This window comes from Poecilia latipinna, unplaced genomic scaffold (assembly GCF_001443285.1).
Source record: "Poecilia latipinna isolate Pla-1442-1.1 unplaced genomic scaffold, P_latipinna-1.0 Scaffold782, whole genome shotgun sequence".
Classification (NCBI taxonomy): domain Eukaryota; kingdom Metazoa; phylum Chordata; class Actinopteri; order Cyprinodontiformes; family Poeciliidae; genus Poecilia; species Poecilia latipinna.
The window spans coordinates 138,639-139,419 of record NW_015113398.1 but is presented as its reverse complement, the minus strand read 5'-3'; the positions used below and the strand labels follow the sequence as shown (position 1 = coordinate 139,419).

The 781-nt window shown below is 34.2% G+C and overlaps 1 non-coding gene across 1 annotated transcript; it reads left to right on the top strand.

The window, feature by feature from the left end:
• Positions 1–675: 675 nt before the first annotated feature.
• trnav-cac (transfer RNA valine (anticodon CAC)) lies at positions 676–748 on the top strand. Its single transcript has one exon. It is a non-coding gene; the product is annotated as a tRNA-Val (tRNA).
• The last annotated feature ends 33 nt before the right edge of the window (positions 749–781 follow it).

Sequence of the window (781 nt, the reverse complement as noted above, 5' to 3'; positions counted from 1 at the left end):
GTTTTATTTTTGAACCCTTATTTATTGTAGAGTGTTGGTTTTATTTTTGAACCCTTATTTATTGTAGAGTGTTGGTTTTATTTTTGAACCCTTATTTATTTTGAAGTGTTGATTGTCTGAAAGACCTTACACATGAATTGCCCCATACGGGGATTGAACCGATGACCTCAGCATTACCAGCACGGTGCTCTAACCTGCTGAGCTAACTCACCTACCTTACAAACTGTTGAGTTTCCATGGATTTAAGAAGAACTTACATGATCATATTTTATTTTCCAGAGATTTTGTATTTTGAAGTGTTGATTGTATTTTTGAACCATTTTTAATTTCCAAGTGTTGATTGTATTTCAGAGATATTTTTTATTTTAATGTGTTAATTTTATTTTTGAACCATTTTTTATTTATAAGTGTTGATTTTATTTTTTAGCCATTTAGCCAAGTCTCTGTAGAACCATTTGTCTCTGCTAATGACATCTTCAATACAATTGTTTGATCCCAGGCTTAGTTTATGGACTGTAATGTGAAATTAGGCACAAGTATAAGTCTGGCAGTTTGTTCACCAAGTTACTGTGCTCTCTGAGAGGATCTGTAAGTATTTGACATTGTTCCATGCCAATCGTTATTAGTCTCTAACAAAATGTGGATCATCTACCAGGAACACTGCAAACAGCAGGAGTTTCTGTAGTGTAGTGGTTATCACGTTTGCTTCACACGCAAAAGGTCTCTGGTTCAAAACCAGACAGAAACAGATTTTGCATGTTCTATTCATCACAGGTGTTTA